This window comes from Halichoeres trimaculatus, unplaced genomic scaffold, assembly GCF_033239565.1.
Source record: "Halichoeres trimaculatus isolate MK-OKI-2021-1 unplaced genomic scaffold, fHalTri1.1 fHalTri1_scaffold_11, whole genome shotgun sequence".
Classification (NCBI taxonomy): domain Eukaryota; kingdom Metazoa; phylum Chordata; class Actinopteri; order Labriformes; family Labridae; genus Halichoeres; species Halichoeres trimaculatus.
Window position 1 is genome coordinate 11767575 of NW_027437189.1, and position 19633 is coordinate 11787207.

The 19633-nt window shown below is 41.4% G+C and overlaps 1 protein-coding gene across 2 annotated transcripts in view; it reads right to left on the bottom strand.

Moving 5' to 3' along the window:
- LOC141799037 (cadherin-4-like) overlaps positions 1 to 19633 on the bottom strand; it is a 283324-nt gene that overhangs the window by 92382 nt on the left and 171309 nt on the right. The gene's annotated exons all lie outside the window — the stretch shown is intronic.

Genomic DNA, 19633 nt, shown 5'->3' on the forward strand with positions numbered 1-19633 from the left:
CTTATTTTGACACTTCTGCTTCCCTCCATAAGGCCCCATTATAAAAGGCCAAAACATCACAAGTATCAGACTCTTGAGACTTTCCCTCTGCAGCTGCTCCATGTGAAAATAAACCATCAAGTGATGGCGTGTTGTGCTGCAGAAGAGGTGAAACACCGGTCTTTCTGGAACTTGCCACTAAACTTGTTTTTTTTTTTTAAACCAAGCAAAGCATTTTTGGTAATTAACTTCATAAATTGCAGAGAAGCTCTTGTCAAAGCGTAAACAAACTCCTTGAGCAAACTTTTCAAAGAAAGTCTAGAGGGGGAAACAGGATAAATATAAGGGCACTTCTCTGCACAATCACATCCATAAAACTTTGAAATGCACTGTTCTGTCAGGAAATATTGATCCCACTCATGTTGTGGTATTCATAAGACACAAGGCTTTTTATTTCCTGAGTGACAAATACTATGCTTTTAGCTTTTAATCTGAAGGCCAAATCGCTCTGTTTCTACTACTTCTGCAGTTATCTCTGGCAGCTAAACTCACCAAAAAGACATCATGCCGTCATAACGCTTGCTGCACAAGTCAAACCATCCTCTTCTTTCTACAATTTGTTCCTGCCATGGGGAAAACTGCAGACATATATGAAAACTACAGCTGAAACTTCTTACACACATGCTCTGCTAAAACTTTCAAAGGAATGACTTCAGGAGGGTTCAGAAAGATTCTCGAGTGCAAAGGATGGCATGTTTGCTTCTTGTTTCATCTATTTGCTGCATTCACTAACTCTCAAAAACTTTAACTGGCTGCCTTTGTGTTTTTTTTTTTTGTCACACATGGATTGCTTTCTTCCTTATTCTCCACTGCAAATATGCCTGAGGAGAAATACACTCCATTCTGATGTCAGGTCTGCTTACATTAATGTAAAAACCTTGTTGCACTGAATTTAAAGGTGATATAAACAAATTGTAGAAGGAGTTTTCTCATATGTTCTCACACCTAAAGACCAAACCTATATTTTTCCTCCTCTTTGGCTTCTGGGATTGTGTGAGTTTAAATCTTTATTATGTTCAGTACCGTCTAACACACAACAACTTTTGGCATAAATATAGACATGCTAATATATTCACTGTTATCAACAACTCTGCAGGAAGCTGTTTTCACACACTTGCAAGGCACTGCTTTTTTGTACAGTGCATTTAAATATATATTTGTGTCAAGCTGACTTTGTGTGCACAGCTCAAAATTGCGGACAACATTATGGCACAAAAAGACTTCAAGAAAGGGAACAAACTGCACTCACTGATGATTCTTTGGTCTGTTTTATGTGAGCGCATCTCCTTGAATAAGCATTTGAAAATGAGTCAACCCTTTGATTCAGATCCATCAAGTTACTTCAAAACTAAAAATTATGAACAAAAGGTAAAAAGCATCAGGAGTTAATAAAGTACACTAGTAACAATTTAGTTAACAGGGCATGATGAATAGGAAGCTCTCTTGGTTTTTCCTTCCTCACTGTCCACATTACATCCTTTGTTTGTCACTTTACAATGAACCTGTACAGCTCCAGGTCAGTAAAGAGTCCCCCGTCTTGTCAGTGAACTCTCTGATTGATCTCTTCAGAATCTCAGCTCATGAGAAGATGAGAGGATGAGTCACAGGCAAGTGCAGCCTTCACTGGCCTCTCGTCCTCATCTCCTTCCTACCTCACGGCATCGGCAGCCCTCCCTCTCTGGGATTACAATGTCTAGACGGCATATCATAAGAAAACCAGAGCTAAAGGTCGCAACTCATGGCTATAACTCCTTTTCCTCTCTTCCCACGTCTCGACAGAAGCTGAAATGAGGCTTATGTTACAGAAAGTGGACTGTGAGTAAATCTATCTCTTTTGTTCTGTTCCGACCTGTGATCGTGTCAGCAGTGTTTTCTCTAAGGCCAGATGTCCACAAAGGCGCTCAACGCTCAGACAGAGGGGACAAGTCTCCCACAACAGGTGCTGTACAAATGTCCTAGTCTAGACAGGACAAAGAAGATGGATTACATCAACCTGAAAGGCAGAAAAGCCGTAGCTGTTCATCAAGTTGTTCCTGTCTTTGTGAAGCTCAACATTTCTACCCCGAACAAACTGCAGAAAAAAGCTTGTTTGCTTTTTTCCCTTTTGTCTCAGTCTCTCGCCTTTTTGTTGAATGCCATCTCATTTCTTTTGCTATTATTCTCAAATATTCTCAAAGATTAGATTTGGAACGTGGGGGGCGACAGTGACAAACACACCAGTTGGCAAACATGGCTCTGTGCAAATAGAGTTTTGGAAAGCTGCCTGATTACATTAACAAAGAGAAAGAGAAAAATCAAACTCAAAGCACGCTTTATTGTATTTCGAAGTCCTCTTGGAGAAACAGACAAACACAGAGAAAAGCAACAACAACAAGCAGCAGGCGGTGTGTTGCCCCTTCTCTCACTGGCCTCCAATTATTGCCACATCTCTCTATGAGGCAGGCACGCAGCCAGCAGTGCAGCACTGCTGCGGTCATGGTTGGTAGAGGACTGGGGGCTGAGGCTACACACTGAGGCAAGTGGGGAATCTTTAACTTTATTAAAAAGACAACGTATGCCCAATGGGTCTGGACAATCATCAATATTATGGCGTTTGCAAAATACTGATATGTGTCCCTCTGAGTAAGAATTATTGGAAAACAACGCTAAAGGGTTTTAGCAATAAAGCAATGGGCTGATACTTGCACACACAAACTTTCTGTACAGAATGAGTGTTCACCAATGGGCAACATCCGGTTTAGAAAAATGAAGCCTATGCAAAAGTTGCTGTTCATTGAGGATCCTGCTTGAGGCTGGCTGCAGAAAGACCGGAAGTCACATTCACACCCAGCCAAAAAAACAGACTTTTACGGCATTAGAAAGCATAATTACAGCCTGGTTCAAAAAGGTTTAGGTCTAAACCGCTGGTTTTGCTATCGGCACACACTGTATGGTGGGTGCATTTTTTTTTTAACACAGTAGTTTGGAAAATATTAGGATCATTTGATCATCCAATCAGAGACGCAGCTCAGCTCACACGACTGATGGGCGCCTTATAGCAAGGAAGCTCAAAGCCTGTGTCATATCCAATATGGCTGCGTCCATGGATGGCTTCATTTCACAGTATCAGGAACAGACAGGTGATGTTGTGGACGTCCATGTCTTATACAGTCTGTGGTGCTCACTGTGGATCTGTGGATATCACCACAGTTCCTTCTTTATTTTATCAAATACTTTCCCTTTTATTTAGTAGGGGTGGGTAAAAATATTGATGAATTGATACATTGAAATATTGCCTCGCCCAATTCAATATCAATACAGCAAATCCTCTGAATTGATTCATCTCCTGGCAAATGGGGGGAGTATGTGTGTTATTCCTGTTGTGTGGATGAGGGCCACGTGAGACCAAACAACAAAAGGAATGGCAGCCAAAGCAGCAGAAGACGCATAAAGACAAATCGTTCAGCTTCAAAGTCTGGCGTTTGGGTTGTTTTATTGCTACAAAAGGTGAGGTGATATACCACATATGTTCACATGGGGCATGAAAATCGATAATCAAGGCATTCAAATCAATATTGAATTGAATCGATATCCAAATGAATTGCAACCTAAAGAATCAAAATCCAAATCGAATTGAATTAAATCTTTAGGTTCTTAGCAATACCCAGCCCTATTATTTAGATTTTCTATGCACAGGAGAAACAATGACACTTTCAAGTTTAAGAACAAAAGGTAAAAAGATTGCACACAAACCCCAAAACACTAGATATTAACAAATATATACACAGAGTGTGTAGCAAGTATAACATTAGCATGATATATTTAAAGCTCTTGTGTTTGACATGACACAAAAATACACACAGATTTTTTTGTCTGACCTAAATGGACCAGATGGAATGGTAAATGGACCAGTACATACAAAGGTTTTTTCTAGTCGCCTGGACACGGCTAATCTCCTTCACCCATCCAGATCACATTTCCATACTGGTGGTAGAGGGAGCTCTAGGAGCTATCAGTTCTGACAAACACATTTGCACCCATTCATACACCACTACCCAACAGTTGGAGCAATGGGGTTCAGTGTCTTGCTCAACATTTTGACACGTGACTGCAGAAGCAGGAATCAAACCCTCAACCTTAAGATTAAGAGTCATCAACTCTACCACCGAGCCACAGCTGTCCACTCAATAAAACAATACAGATCACGAAGAACAAGACTAACAATATCTGGTCATTTTTTAATGCCTGTATTTGCTTGAAGCGGGTAAGTGTCAGATGAGTCATATACAGATCAAACTGCCTTCTCTAAAATTTTCCACTGCATTTTTTTTTTTTCGATGACAGAAGTAGGCATGATCCATCCACTATCTTTACCACTTGACATGGTTGTGGGAAGTATAGAGCCCTTCCAGAGAGATGATGGCCAGATGACAAGTCCCTGACAGGGCTTATGTAAACAGAAATAACCATTCCCACACTCACACTCCAGTGTCAATAATCAACCTAATGAGCATGTTTTGGATGATGGGAAGAAGGAGCTTTAATGGTGTATATAACACTGAATCACTGAATTTGAGTTGCTTTAAGTACTGGACGTCTAAGTCATTTTTTTGCCCTTTTTTTCAATTCCTGGTTTACTTTTGTATAACCTCAGCAAAGTAGAGCACAACAATGTAATATACCCAGTGTTTTCAGGGGAAACATAATTTACAATCAAAGGGATATCAGCTCAAGCCACAAACCATTTAAACATCATGAATACAAATGAAAATACCGAGCTGAATCAAAGTTAAAAAAATATTTTCAAAAATACATGTGAAAAAATGATACCCAAGACATTTGAAATTCTTGATTGGTTATACACTGACTTAGGAAATAAAGAGGAGTGAAATAAGGCCTATGGAAGTAATTCTTTTTATTTTTGTCGTTACGGTAACAATAAATGACATTACACATGTAACAAATGGACGTACAATCCTGAAAGCTGTGAGTCTCACAAAGCAACTGCTTTCAACCCCTAGCATCTACGACAAACTGTTCTGTTTTTAGAGATGATTATGTAAACAAAACCAGTTCATTTGGATCTTTAAAGTTGCAATCCTGTATTAATCATTTGGTACCCTATTCTAGTAGTCATACAAATTTTCCCCCAAAGTTATTTTTGAGGCATTTTGCCTTTATTTGATCGGACAGCTGAAGAGAGAAGGAAATGTGTGAGTCATGGCTTGGAACCAGCAACTATTGTGATAAGGACTAAAGCCTCTGAAGATGGGACACACACTTTACAGACTAAGCCAAGCTGGCATCCCAAAACTCTCTTGTGTTTTCATTGAAAATCTATAACGAGAAATCAATGAGGCCAGTAAATCACCGGATAAGAAGTCGAGCAAATACTTCAGGGATACGATCCATCTGTGTGTTTATGTGTGGGTCTCTGGTTGTAGGCATTTGTTTTCTATGATTGCCTGCATGTCTCAGCAATGACAAGCTGGGCTAACTGCATCAATATCCACAAACACACAGACACAGACACACACAAACACACACACACAGAGTGACAGGCTGCACATAGAGCACCCAGAGGGTCTCGCTCTTGCGCCAATTAAAGAAAAAGACAGTGCCTATTTTATCCTGCCATCAACACACCAAACCACACACACACACACATCCTCCTGCAAAAGCTCTTCTTTCACTCAGGCGGGTCGATACCGCTATAAGAGAGATTATAAAATCGTCGGACAACAGAGCAATGAGGCCCATCGGCACAGTGCTGCACATTAACAAGTCGTCTAAAGCAGTAGCCCAGGTTGTGCATTGATCTGACTAGACAGCCAGTCCAGCACTTCTCCGCTGTGTAGGCAATGGACACACTCACATCCCTTAAAAATGGCTAATTGCCAAGAATAGAAGCATTGATGTCATAACTTTTTTTTTCATCAATACTGCTTCAAGCGCACTAAAATGCTACTTTCTGTGTTGCATGGATGACATCAGTCCCAAAGTCTTCACATTCTCTCCTCACTTTTCTAATTAAAGTTCCCTTCCTCCTCCAACAAGACAAGGACAAGGAGGAGTGCAACGCTGAAAAGAGTTGTGACCTTATTGCAGTGTTCTCTGGACAGCCTGACAGGAAGTAGGTGACAAGTGTTGAAAGGGAAGTGAGAAAGGGATACGGTCAGGGAGGGAGAAAGGAGCTGAGAGCAGGAGGAGACAGGAAAAGGTGAGAAGAGAGGGGAGGTGAAGGGCAGAGAGGAGGTAGGGGGAATGTGTGGAGGTGGAAATGTTTGACACAGCAAGATGAATGACAGAAGGTTAAAAAAGAGACAGGGGAGACAGCGGTGGTTAATGTGACAACAAGTAAACACTGTCAGTTTGTAAGTTGTTCAGTAGTCGTTTATATTAAGCGCAGCTGGCAGCCTGGTGCTCTAAGACATGTCCATAATGTGTAACGTTAGTAAATCCTGGTTAGCTATTTCCTGCCAGTCATCTACCAAGCAGAGCTAATGTAACCTCACTCTTTATTTTATTGATAGACTCTCAAGTTGGAACAGACCACTGCAGAATAACTGCTGCATGTGGGTTGGAATGAACATTATCACAAACAGTTTAGCCTCTGTGTTGGAGAGTGATACAGCTCAAGCTAAAGGCTGATTAGCCTTTAGCTTGGGCTGTATCACTCTCCTGTTTAGCTTTCTTCTGCTCTTCTGTCCTTATTCTGTCTGACATTTAGGCTCCTGTGTCCACCATCACTAGAAAATTAGTCATGGAAATTGTTTTTAGCAGAAAACATAACTCTCTGTGTTTTATCTCTTCTTACTACTAAACTTTGTCAGCTGGTGTGGTGTTGTCATAGAGACCTAGACGTGCCGTAAATCAATACAGTCCTGGACAACCTGTCCTGGAAGCTAAGAAGTCACAATTTAAAATAACCTGTAACCAGCAGTATTGGCACTAATAATCTCATTTTAAAGTGTGGATTACAATCAGGCATATATCTAGAATGGAGACTTTTTCAAGATCATTTTCAAACTCCTCACAGCCCCTTTAAGGCTCAAAGGTGGACTGCAGATGCCTGAGTGGAGATGTCCGGAGCCATCACAGTTTACAGCTGCAGCCATTAAAAATGTTCAAAGACCAGTGTGGTGGATGCATCACATCACTCTAACTAACAACAACAAAAGAGAGGTAACATGTCCTGATCTGTGCTGAATCAGTTCCACTGAGGACAAGAGAGGAGCAGAACTGATGAGGAGGATGGAGATGATGGGAGGGAGGAGTAAGAAGTGGGAGGTGAGGCGGAGTGGAGGCTGGGGAGGGCAGCAGAGGGGGTCCTGGCATCAGGATCCTGGCTCAGTGCACTGGCTCTCTCTCACAGAGCCACATTGGAATGGATGGGGTGCTCAGATGGCTGTTTAAACAGGTTAATTGGGCTGGCCTCCCGAGAGATCAGGACAGATGGATGGATGGATAGAACGAGAGAGGAGGGATAGAGGGAGCAAGAGAGCGACAAAGGGAGAGCGATGGAGCTCAGAGGGATGGAAACAGAGGGCGGGTGAGGAGATGGATGGTGAGGGATGAGTGTGGCGGCTGATCAGAGGCACCATAGGGAGTGCATGGTCTAATCAGAGAGGAGTGGGGCTCTACAGTGGGCTGGGCCCTCAGTGAGCCACTAAACAGAGCCAGGTCCACTGTCCACTACTGATAGACCATGAAAGCAGAACAAACTTGTGATGGAAGGGTGTTTAAAGCCCGTTAGAAGCTCCACAGGGAGCGTTTTCATTGAAGCCAATCATAGCTCATCCCTCCGTCCCTTCCAGGAAGCTACAAACGGATGACAGCGGTGTCTAGCTACTGTTACAAAAACGCTCACATGCACACAGAGAAGGAACACAGAGTGAGCACAGAGCCGTTTCCAACTCTGCATCATCATCCAAAAAAAGAGTGCATCAAACCAAATTTTGATTTTTTGATCTCCTTTCATAGAAATAAATGGAGCTTTCACATAAAGTGAAGCACTAATGTATCAAGTGTTTCACAAAACTAAGAGCTCATCAGTCAAACATGCATCAAAGCAAAGCTAATGGATGACTTTTCAAACCTGCTTGCAACACTTCAATTATCAGACTGCTTCATGTTTCACTGTATCTTATACCCATGTGCACTAGGGAAAATAATCTGCAGTCATGTTTTACTACTAGAAACACAAAAAGCTTTTGATAAGGTTAGAGTTTTCTTAACTCCATTTCAAAGAAAAAAAAGACTTGTGTGAGTCACAGCTACAAAAAGTTCATTATTTCACTTGACTGAGCTTAACTTTGTTTAATTGGGAGAAAATGCAGAAATTTCCAGGGGTAAAAGGGATTGTTTTCTGGTATAATCTGGATTAAAAGAGAAAAACCAGAATCACATTTGCATTTTAAAAAACAATACTTTCACTCTTCAGCATCTAAATACATTATTTTTTTTATCATTTCAGTCATAAAAATCTTTTACTGTTTCTTACTTTCCCTTCTCTCTCCAAACTTCCTGGCCCTGCTTATACAGCAACTCTGCACCGCTGCAGCAGACCATAAAGTGAATGGAGAGTTTTACAGTGTGTGTGTGTGTGTGTGTGTGTGTGTGTGTGTGTGTGTGTGTGTGTGTGTGTGTGTGTGTGTGTGTGTGCGTGTGTGTGTGTGTGCGTGTGTGTGTGTGTGTGTGTGTGTGTCCTGGATATGGATGGCCTGTGGTGTCTTATGTAAAATTAAGCAGCTTTACTCTGTGTTTTGTTTGGTTGAACAGCGATACACATTACTTCACTGCTTGGCTTTTTCTGGCTGAGAATCCAAAATGTCAGCATGAAATATTAGGCTGCAGATTTTGGCTGGCAACTTTTTACCCTCGCACACGTCCGTAGGTTTGCTTGAAAAATCTCTCTATGACGTGATACATCAAACTTTAACTGAATGAATCAGACAAAGCTTGGATACAAGGGAAGACTCCAGGCAAACACAGACACAATTATAGCAGTGTGTGTAGGCTGCTGGGTAAATCTGGGGGCACTCCTGCAAATGTGGAGGTCATACGCCTCCTGAAAACATCTGTGTTTATTTTAAACCTCTCTGTCAGCAACAGTTAAACAGCAATTAAAAAGATGCTGTGCTTGGATGGTACACTGCTGACTTGTCGTTAATTTAAATCAGATAAAACATCTCTGAGCATGGATGTGTTGTTTTGTTAATCTACCATTAAATAATAATAGGTTCTTTGTTTTTGGAGTCTCCGTTTTAATATTTTATGAAATCAAAGAGTAACGCTGACACAAATTTGAAATAGAGGCCCTCAATAATAAGGTCCAGATAAAAGGGGGGTGATTTAAACTCAATCAATTAAAAGACATCTTAGAGAAAAAGCATTTTTTAAACACGTCTATGAGGTTTTTCTTTTTTTCCAATAAAGAATGTCACTTCCATGTAGTTAGTTCAGCCGAAGTTGTGGCCCATGTTTTGCTTCTTCGGTATCTTAGTTGTGTCCCTGCAGATGTTTCAAAGCCAAAAAGTTCCAGAGTCAGAGTCTTAAAACTCAGTGGTACATCTGAGGATTACCAGAATGTCACAAACTTGGGACTTCTGTCTCAGGTCTTCCTAAATAATCTGTTAGTTTCTGTTCTGCTGGTCATAAAGTGCTGAAAAAAGAGGCTGTGTTCTCCACCAAGAGTTTATTAGTGCTAGTTTTCACTTGTATAATTGTTGTTGTGTCTCATGCCATCTGTGTATTGTTCTCAGCTGAGTGAATTTAGTGCAGATTTCTTTGTTGGTTGAACTGATGTTATTTCATTGTTAGAGCCTCCTGGCAATCATCGTTTTTCATTAGCTGACGATAATAGACGATATGCCTCTGGAGACTGAAAGACTCAATGGTTTCAGTCGTAGTTCACTTTAGTGTTGTGAAACATGGAAACCAATTCTCTTGATTTATTTGAAATCAAGGGGTTTGGAGTTAACTGGAATAACATCAGGCTTTGAATTTGTAGAAAGCAAGTGCCTGTTTTGTAAGTTGTGAAAGAAAAGCACTTTAAAAATGTTTGTTCATTCAATTGAGGTCTGACTGGTTTTGATGCATTTAGGGTGTCTGAAAACCTTGTCTTTTTTTCTGCAACACAGTAAGAGACGTATTGCTTTGGTTACTGTTTTTGGTCTGAAACAGACAGCTAACTTAATATAGATGCAGATATCTACTCATGGCGAAAACTAAAGTGTCCTCAGATCATTTTCATGATTATCATAATTACTAGTGTGGCATTGCTATCAACCTGGAATGTTTTCTGTTAGCTTTTGCACTCAACATTGACTCTTTTTCCTTGTTACACCCCAACCTGCTGATATGTGATTGGTCATTAGTCTTGCAAATCTAGACCTCCAGAGTAGGGGTTTGACATGTTTGTACGAATAGATCAATGTTAATCAAAGGTCCTTTAATCATTTAATGGTCAGCATTAGACAAAACATTCTGCTGTGAACATAGACTGTGTAAAACATGGACGTAGTCACATTTGCTATGGTGCCGACACATGGTCACGTGACCTGAGCTGTGCCTCTGATTGGAAGATCAAATGATCCTAATAACTTATAAACTGCAGATATAGACTCACCGTACAGTGTGTGCCAATAGTGAAATCAGCATTTTAGACCCAAGCCGTTTTTTTGAACCAGGCTGTAAATGTGATTTTTAATGCCGTAAAAGTCTGTTTTTATGGCTGGGTGTGTACGTGACTTCCGGTCTTTCTGCAGCCAGCCTCAAGCGGATTCTCAACGAACAGCAACTTTTAGCACTTCCGCATAGGCTTCATTTTTACTAAGCAGGTGTTTCTCCTTTGCTATGAAGCTCCAGACTTTTAAAACAAGGCTAACATCCTGCATATCATGAACTAATGAGCCTAGCTGAGTATTAACACTCTTGGTAGTCTGGCTGATTTCGGAACTGCTTGACTCAGCTTAATATGTGTCCCAATGTTGTACTATAATGCTTTAATAGTTTTCCAAAAACAAGCCTCAAATGGACACATGAGGAACTGCAGTTTGTTGGGCTTCTGCATCTGCTTCAGGAGAACCTTGGCTTCCACAAGGGAACAACAGATCTGACATGGGTCTATGATTTTTCAAGATAGTAGGATACATGAGAATAAAAATATGGTTTCATGTAGTATGCTTAAAGAAAGAGTTATTGGTTTCAAATATGTACCAAGGTCTTGAGGGCCCATTCTGTACTGCAGCATGTAAGTAAAATAAGCCAGATTGCATGAACAAAAATCCTGATAGAACCACCCCAATCAATAGGCTCAAGGACACATGCACATTCATAAACATATTCAGAGACCAGCCACAAAGACTCAGTTTCTGACTTCTCAGCATCTCTCTAATGACTGATTTGTATTTCTCTAAACAAGCACAGAAGCGCCTGATTGGCCTTCATCAATTCTCAGCCATCTCTCCCAGCGAGAAGAGCTGAACTGTTGCCTGAGCTCGTACCAGGACTCCAAACAATCACAGTGTGTGACTGCTTTTATCACCAAGGACTCATAAAAACAACAGAGAAGGCAAGAGCCTACATTATATGAACACACAGTCTTCAAATGCCTGAAGCACAACAAAATAACACTTTCATTAAATATGACTCATAAAATCTACATGAGGAAAAATCGATCCCACACAAAAATGGCCAACTAAAGAAAGTACTGAACCGCACAAATATCTAAGTACAGGATTTCCTGTAAATACCATGATGAAGCTACATCCCCTGTTTGTGTCCCTTTAATCAAAAGCAAAGCCTCAGATTTGTTTGTTCTTTTGAGATTTGTAAGAACCATTTCTTTTTTTCTTCTCTGGAAGACAGACAGAAAGAGAGAATGAGAGAGCAGGAAAAAGAGTGAATGAGAACAGCAGAGAGAACACGTATTTTGGCAATTAGGGCCGGCTTTAGTGGTGATTAGGAGAGAAGGCAGTGTGTGAGAAAGAGAGGGATCAGGCAGAATAAAGCTTCTCCCAGGAAGAAAAAAAGTCCCTTTGTAGAAAGGAAGAAGAAGAAATAATAACAGAATGAAAGGAAGCACAAACTTCTTAAACTTTGTTTGCAGTAGCAGGTCTGTTCTGGAAAAGATGCACACACACAAACTCACACACCAGCCTATGTCCCTAAGCTTCCATGGTTCTAAGTTCTAATCATTTGGCCTTTACCACGCCTGTCTGTGGTTATGAAATGGGGTGGGCGCTCTCTGGTCGACTTTATTCTTTGTTTGGATCAATAGCCAACACATTCGAGAATATATCTGATACACACACAGCATAGGTTAGTGTTAAGATTTGCTATCACTATTGTCTGGTGAAAGCCCCATGGGAAGATATGTGATACAGTCTGACCAACAGGACTCAAGTTAGATTGCAGCAGCCTGAGGTCAGCATGTGTGTGTTTGTGTAACACGGTCCGGTGTCTGCAGGGCTGATGGTGGCTCTAGTGGTGTTTGGGAGCATAATGTTTACTGTGAAAAAGACTGTTTCTGTCAGCTGTTTGCATCAAGTCAAGGCTTGGTTTGCTTTCATGCATTTTTATTTTGCTGACCTTCAACCATGTCTTTTGTCTGCTCAGTGTTCTCTCAAGATCACACATACCTTAAACTCATAAAAGTTTTTGAGTATTTTCAGGTTGGGACACAGGTTACAAAGCAAAAAAATCTCCCCTGCTCCTTCCAAAAGTTGGTCATGCATTCTGAAGACAGGAAACTCCACAATGAGCAAGTTGGCAGAGGTGATAATCACATAACAAGTGCTCAACTGGTATGTGATCTTTGCACATAATAAAGCCGCTTTATGCTCTCTCCAGCTCACCGGCATGTTTCTCTCCACTTGTTTATGGACTGTGAAAACATTCAACAGCATGCAGCACGACAACAAGGCAAAGTAAGGGGCTCTGTTTTCCCGCTGTCTTGTTGTCAGATGTTGTAAACATTGCACTGAGATTTCCCAAGAGTCCTTTTATGTCTTTTCCTGCCCCCTCCTGTCTTACAGGGAGCACATCATGCTGGGAGGGCCATGAAGCAACCTTGGAACATTTTGGTGGTGACTTTGCTAATTTTTAGAGTACTAGTTGAAGTGTATATGCGAAAAGGACTACAGACTGAGGAGCTATTTGTCAAGAAAAGTGATTTCAATGCCAGTCCAACTATGTTAGGATATCCCTTCATTTCTCTGACTCTTATACCCATCATCCTCCCATGGAACAGCTCCCACTCATTACCCAGCCTGAATCCATTTCCCACCAGTCACTCTATCTCTTTATGTCCTCTGTTACACTGAAAACATGAGAAAAACCACAGAAACACAGGCATAAAAAGGCAGCTTAGTAGAGGCCATAAAAACCAAAGGCTTCAACTTTGCTTTTATTTCAGTGTTTGCCTGCAAGCATCAAATATGCTTGTTGTAAAGAAAAAGAAATCATTTTCATATTGTGTTTTTTCTCAAGCTTCCCCAAGGAAGCAAACAGCACAAAATTGCTTTCCCCGACTGCTGAAGGAAATAGAGGCTGTATTTCTCAAATCTAATCAACATCTCTCCATCAGAACTTTGCAAAAAGGTTCTGTTTTTCCAATTGTCAGGGTCAGAGCATAAACCAGAGAAATCCCTCAAGCCTTTAAGCCCTGGAAAAACATACATGTAATTACACATTCTGTATGGAGGATAGGGAACATGGTTTTTCAGAATGAGGTTATATCACTTCATTTTTTCCTCCCTTGAAAGATAGCCATCGAGCTGTGATCCCTGAAATCCGGGGGCTGCTGGTGGACTAAAACGGCTGAACCATGCAATTAGTGGGTCTGAAGTTTCACAGAGATAGGAACTCGGTGGAAAGTTCAACAAAGGGCCAAATTAGAACAACTGAAACAGAGAAAAATATGTCTTCACACATAAAACTTTGTATCTCAAATTGAATAACTGGTTATTGATTTTTAAAGTTCTTTAGTTGGAAATGGATCAAACACGTCTTTCTACTTACAGTTCAAACAGAAGAGATAAACGCTTGAACAGATAAACTCATGGAAATGAACATTTTTCTTTTATGTTTGTAATAGCTGATAAACTTAGACTGGACCAAAGCAATGTGTCCATCGGAGGTGATTTTGCAGAAATGAATTAGATGCATTGCTAAGAGTTTACTGTGAACGCTGGAAACCGTGTGGTACATAGAAATGGGTACATCTGGTTTGAGACTGTGTGCCATCATAGATGTGGTTAGAGGAAAAAACACGATTCTCAGGAGTAGACCTTCTCACAAGAGCAAAACAACAGATATAAAATGAATTGAGAAACTGGGACATAGTCAAGGAATGGATCTCCTAGTGAAAGATTAAAAGAAAATCAACACAACATCCTCCAAGGTGTAGATAAGACATCCTTATTCAAGAGAACTAGATTGACGCAAAACCACAAAAACAGTGTCTCTTTGTACCATTTGGTTAAGGTTGATCATCATGCCAAATTCTAATAAAAAAAAATCCCACAGGCTTGTTTGATCAGTCCTATTCAAAAGATTTGGATAAACAGATGTTTACCAGCAGATAGATGGACAATGTGGAATGGGAATCGTCAAGCCACAGCTACTGGCATGGAAGCCTAAATGCTTTAACTTGATGGAGCAGAACAGAAATACCTTTGATTTCTTACTCCATGTCAAACCTGGCATGCAGTACGCAACTAGAATGCCTGCAGCTTTTGTGTCGGCTCCAGGTATGTTATTCCACCGGAGGCAGATGTTGCCTTGAACTGCCATTTTCAAGCTGCAGGCAATAAAGAACTGAAAAGCTAGCGTGCTTGGAACTCCATGCTGCTGGATTTTTCTTTATTGTCTGATTTTGACCCCACCTGACTCTTGCTTAAGTCACATTAATGGAGCAACTTTGTGTCCAGACTTTTTAACTTGGGTGACCTGACCGAGGCACTACATTATGTAGGAGTGGCACACACCAACACACACAAAGTATTTATTCACCATTTCTGTCGGCATGAATCATATCTGCTTTAACTGCTCACATTAACGCACTGTGGTGATGTTTTATGGTTATTTATCATGTTATAACTTTGAAATTTAAGACTAAGTGGCATTAGCTTAAATGTTAAAGGACTCAGAGATTAAACGTATGATGTAGGAGCAAGAAGTATACTTACTGTAACTACTCTCTACATAATGCCAGTGAATTTATTTTTCTTTACAGTAAGACTAATACACTCACCGGCCACTTTATTAGGTACACCTATCTAACTGCTCGTTAACACAAATTTTTATCGGCCAATCACATGGCAGCAACTCAATGCATTTAGGCATGTAGACATGGTCATGACGATCTGCTGTAGTTCAAACCTAGCATCAGAATGGAGAAGAAAGGCACCAATTGAGCATTGTTTAAACACTACAGCCTACCTGAGTATGGTTGCTGACCACGTCCATCCCTTTATGACCACAGTTACCCATCTTCTGATAGATACCTCCAGCAGGATAACGCACCATGAAATAAAGCTGAAATCATCTCAGACTGGTTTCTTGAAGATGACAATGAGTTCCCTGTACTCAAATGGCCTCCACATGAATTTCCCTTCGTGGATGAATAAAGTATTTTTTTTATCTATCTATCTATCTATCTATCTATCTATCTATCTATCTATCTATCTATCTATCTATCTATCTATCTATCTATCTATCTATCTATCTATCTATCTATCTATCTATCTATCTATCTATCTATCTATCTATCTATCTATCTATCTATCTATCTACAGTCACCAGATCTCGATCCAATAGAGCACCTTTGGGATGTGGTTGATTCTCATTATGGATGTGCAGCCGACAAATCTATGCCATTAAGGATTAAGGCAGTTCTGAAGACTAAAGGGTCCAACCGGGTACTAGCAAGGTGTACCTTATTACGTATCTGGTGAGTGTATGTCATTATCAAAATAAAATGTAAGCGATTTCCGCTCGGTGATCAATAAAGTATTTGTGAATCTGAATTAGTTGATGAAAGTGATTGATTTGAATTCTGGGATTCTGGGAATGACACCTGAGGCGGCACTTTAGAGGTCAAGGAGGGCCCATGTCACCCCTCTGTATATTCCCTTTGTTCTCAAAACCTGCAAGCAGACTTGAATGTAAAATACCCGCAGAGTTTCCTTTAAGGCTCCCCTTGAGACTCTGCTCAGAATGAATGTATATCTCTAATATGTTGAGATATCATAACTGTGTATGTTGGTGCAAATGGGAATCTGTGTTTGAAAGAACAAGCTGGAGAATTGTATCATAGAGGAGACCAAAGGGGAATGACTAGTCACTGATGATTACGAACACCATCTTCCTGAGGGCATCTGTGTCATTATATGTGTTAGTACAGGATGTTTTGTTGTAACGTAGCAGCACTGAACCTTCTCTGAGGCTGAACGAGCGACCTTTAAAGTGAGGTGACTGATGGACCTTAAAACTGTCAGCTAAATCTGTTTTAGGGCCCTTAAACAATAGCAGGGTAAAGTCCCAAAAGAATGGCTCGGCCTTATGGCTGTCATATTTTTGTGTTGACGTGAGTGTGTGTGTGAGCGCACAGAGTGGCTGAACGGCCCAAATATCTCTCCTTCGGGTGAGAGTGTGAAATACAGAAACGCTTTGCTGCAACAGTTGATAAGGTGCACAGTGATACCACGAAGCTGTCAACTAACACCTCTACACTGGCAAACGCACTTGGACTTATTTCACAACATGTGCACACACACCCACACATGCACAGTCACACTCTCACACACACAGAATCGGGGAGAGACTCGCAGAGGCTGGGGGCTGAAAGAGGCTGGCAGAGGAGGGCTCCCAGAGGTACAAACACAGACAGCAGTGTAGCAGCCCACCCTCTTCTCTACCTCTGAAAAAAAACAAAAAACAAATCCTCCAGAACACACAAACAAACACATATGCTCTACAAACAAATGTGCATTTGTCATTTGTCAGACTGTCAGAGATGCTGCACTAAACCTTCATTGCAGCTAATTGTTCTGCAATATAGCAGGAGAAGGGCCCTGGAGCTCAATTGGAGAGGCCATGTGGTGTGTGTCTATGGGTGGGCTTTTATGTGAGGTGAGTTGGTGTGTTTGTGTGAGCATAAATACGCACATCAGTGGGATTCCTGCATGCGAGTGTTTGTATCTGTTTGTGTGTGTGTGTGTGTGTGTGTGTGTGTGTGTGTGTGTGTGTGTGTGTGTGTGTGTGTGTGTGTGTGTGTGTGTGTGTGTGTGTGTGTGTGTGTGTTTGCGGTTTGATTTTGGTATGTTTTGTGTGGCGGGAAATAAATTAGCAGTGCTAGCAGGTTGCTCTGACAAGTCCTGTTAATGAGAACATCCTCCAGAGTCTTTTGGGCTGGGGAGAGAAACCAGAGGCCGTGATCATCTGTTCAGCCTGAAAGAGGGCATGGAGGGAGGGAGGGAGGCTGCACAACAGCAAAAAAAAAAAAAAAAAAGTCTGCACAATTAGACCACACCATCTGCAGGAGAGGTTCAGATGTGTTGTTGGAGGTTTAAGTGAGCTGAAGAAAAGACAGGAAAAATAAGGAGGAGGAAGAATCAGAGGAAACAGATTAAGGTTTCACATCAACGCCTGGATTCAAACTGAGCTGGGATGAGATTTGTATTTAATCTGGTCATTTGCACTCACTGCACTCATAATGCTAAAACAGCATATGGCAGTTTAAAGCCAGAAAGCCTCTAGGCAAACATGCCTCGGAGATGTACAGCATTGTAGCAAAGTCAAAAATTGCCAAAGGCAGGTTGTCCCCATAGGGTGTGTGACAGCTCCATTTGACTGAGTGAAGCGGAGTCAAACATGTTATGACAAAGCTGTAATGTTTTATTAAAAGTCTGAGAGGTGAAACAATACTTTGAACATTAATCTGTCAAACTGTCCTTTGATTCATTGTGAAATTACTTTATATTTATACAGCTATATGATTAGAATCTCTGCAGACACACATTGTGCTGTATGTGTGTGTGTGTCTGTATGTGTGATCCAACAAGTGCACATGCAGTATGTGAACACACACTAGCACTTAGAGTGAGCTGCCAATTTGGCTGGAGTTGACTCACCTCCACCTGGCTCAGTGTGGCAACGACAACTGGCTCCTCCGTGTGTTCGGAGAATCACAAACCGAGTGGAGTGGGTTTAGGAATGCATGAGACGCTCTGCTGTGTAGCATTACCATGATTCATCTTCACAAAACTGCAAAAGCTTGTGATAATCGCTTTAGCTAATCCTTGCACGCTTTGGGCAAACAAGCGTGGCGAGAGTGAAGGGGTGGTTCTTTTACCCTGGGGGGAGGACTGATCTGGGGGATGGCGTGGGTGAAACATGGTCAGGGTTGGAGAAGTGTGGGTTTTATGCACCAGCGTGGAAGAATTTGTGCAACCAGTTGCTGCGTCTCTGAATCTAGGATGTTGTGGATTTTGTTAGTCGGCAAAATAATTTAAGATTTCACACAGGCAAGAAGAAATCCTTCTCTGTGTGTTTGCTGGCTTCATTACTTTGACTCCTCTCTGAACCTGTGCATGCCTGCACTTCTATTCCATCATTACCAGTTAGACCTTTGACTCAAATAATACCTCTCCATCCCAGCTCTGCCAGTTTGCAAAACCTCACCTGTGCTACCTCTATTCCTAGACTCTGGATGCCTCCAGTAGAATGGTTTGCACCTGGACTGACACTTTTCCAAGATACGGCCTACAGACATGGCCACAGGATCACCTCATTAGCATCTGAAGACGATCTGCTCTCAGACAAGTGAGACTTTAGTGCACTGCACACAGAAAATAATGAGCAAATATAACCTCTAATGGCTAAATATAGGTAACCACAGTCTCAAGATACTTGTAGCAGAAACTGTACCCTGTACGAGGTTTCCTGGGCCTTTCAAAGTTTTGCTGGTATGTGGGCGTGAGGAAAAAACTAAGTCAACAAAAAGACTTTAAGAGAAGGAAGTGATAGTTGAACAGTGTTTGATGAGAGCTTTTAGCCTGTAGCTATAGCGCATTAGGCACAGATGAGCCACAGCCAGCTCCCACACTGTTAATGTGGAGCACATTACAGCTGTACAATGACTTATGATTGTCATTAAAGAGCAAATGATTCAGACTTCACCGCTGGATTTAAAGAGCTGCGACTGCTGTGCCCTGTCCTTTCTCATTCCTGCCCACGCTTCCCCCGGTGACACTCGGGTGACAATCACTCCTCTGAATGTGTCAGCTCACTTATGACTAAAGTTTCCACTTCTTTTGAAAACATAGGAAATACAATGATGACTTGGTCTATGAATGTATTTGCATCATTCTGTGTGGAAGCGACCTTGAGCTGTGAGATGAGCGATTGCAATGACTGTGTGAAACCTCAACGCATCAGTTTGAAAAATTCACCTCACAGACTCGAGCGGTCCCAGTTTTGTCTGGGCTACCAGGTGAGCTCAATCTTCACTCTCTCTGGATCATTTTTCTGCCTCTTATTTTTCAAGTACCAGCAGGACTCTTCACAATGGCATCATGCATTTAGGTAAACCATGAGGGAATGCTGG